The sequence below is a fragment of the Onychomys torridus genome, chromosome 16 (genome assembly GCF_903995425.1).
Source record: "Onychomys torridus chromosome 16, mOncTor1.1, whole genome shotgun sequence".
Classification (NCBI taxonomy): domain Eukaryota; kingdom Metazoa; phylum Chordata; class Mammalia; order Rodentia; family Cricetidae; genus Onychomys; species Onychomys torridus.
The window spans coordinates 28919573-28921346 of NC_050458.1; the positions used below are offsets into that span (position 1 = coordinate 28919573).

At 37.8% G+C, this 1774-nt stretch overlaps 1 pseudogene; it reads left to right on the top strand.

Annotated features, from left to right (window-relative positions):
• Positions 1 to 1377: 1377 nt before the first annotated feature.
• LOC118597531 lies at positions 1378 to 1526 on the top strand (annotated as a pseudogene).
• The last annotated feature ends 248 nt before the right edge of the window (positions 1527 to 1774 follow it).

The following is a 1774-nucleotide window of genomic DNA, read 5'->3' on the forward strand; positions in this document are numbered from 1 at the left end:
GCAACTAAAGAAAACTGATACAGATAGTGATTGACAGTTCAGGAAAACAGAAAGGAAAGAAAATGTTTATAATCGAATTTAGTGATACACAGAATTGTACTTTATGGTATCTGTCAATGTAGGGAACTTGAGAAAACACTGTAGATCTCTTCCTAAGGATATATCCTTAGGATGGGTTTTAGGTATGTAGGATCCCTGGGATTAATAAATATGTACAGCTGGTGCTGAGTTGACTGGATAAAAGCATAAGTAATATACCAATATTAAAAGAAACCAATTCTTGAAAATGTAGTTGGTTACTATGTATGATCCTGAGAGATTACTTTGAATCTACAGATCTTAGGACATTTCAGAAAGGTAATATAGTTTTAACAGTGTAGACAAGTAGATATATGTCTCAAAACCCTACAGGGAGCTGAACTCTCTATAAGCAAACACATTAACTCTCTCACTGTGAAAGATTAAAGATTTAGTTAAAGACATGAAGATTCATCCTAAGACTGATACAGACTTCAGAGACCCCCAGTGACTTCAGCTACCAAATGAATTTGCAACAAATTTCAAAAACACGTTTCTCTTTCAGAGTTATTTAGATTCTGAATTGTGATTAGAGATTTGGCTGTATGTTATCAATATTGCTGTCAGTTGACTAAATTCAGTGGTATTGCATAACCAATATCTTGGGCAGAATTCTGACTCAGACTAAAACATATTCTCCCTTAGATCATCAATATGTTTCAGATAATTTACATGTATCCCCAAGGCTGACTTTTCCCATCCAGAAATGACCTAAATATGCTTTGTGGGATTCAAAAACCAATGTCAACTCCTCTTAGGAAAAAATTGCTTTCATCTCTCCAAGAGCTGCTTCTGTGGAATGTGTGGTCGCTCTTTGCTAGAAGGCATTTGGAAAAGCCACATCAGCCTAAACTCTCTTGAGAATTCCTCTTGCCTGTCAGATACTTTATCTTCAAAGAATGGGACTTAACCGTTATGGACTCTCCTCATTCGCCATGAGAAAATAAGAAAGCATGCATCTGTGTTATAATTGCTTCAATCATTGAGGTGATATTTTGAGCCACATGTTCTTATGTCATCCTGTTTCATTTGTAGCTGTGAAATTAAATAAGCAGTCCTCATTTTCACTAAGGACAGACACAACAGCCCAAATCCCTGCATTCGGGCTCAGAGAGGTGTAACATTCCATATTAAGTTTCTTAAGAGGATGATGGCTGAATATTTTAAAGGTATATATGATTATGGTTGTTGAGTGTATTTGCTTACAATTCACCAACATGTGACCTCTACAAATAGGAGAGTACATGGCAGCCATCAATTAGGGCACTATGAATTCAATCTCATTAGAAATTTGTGCTCATACTTACCTGGCAGGGGAGATACCATGATCATGAAGGTGGTTTCCCCAGGGTGAGGCATATCTATTGCACTCCAAATATGCTGACCCCTGCAATTTCCCCAAATGCAGGAAACTAGACTGCATAATTTGTGGCAGTTGGGCTGCCTTCATGTTCTTATCTGAAAAAAAAAGAGAGAAAAGGGAAAAAAAAGAAATTTGTGCTTGTGGTGGTATTGTGTTCTCCAAAATATTGTGCACCCTAATAAATTTATCTGGGGTTAGAGAACAGACAGCCACTAGTTACAGAGCCAAAAATGGTGGCTAGAAAATGGGTCAGAGCAAGCCATAGCAGAAGCTGGGCAGTGGTGGTACACACCTTTAATCCCAGCACTTGGAAGGCAGAGCTAGATGGATCTC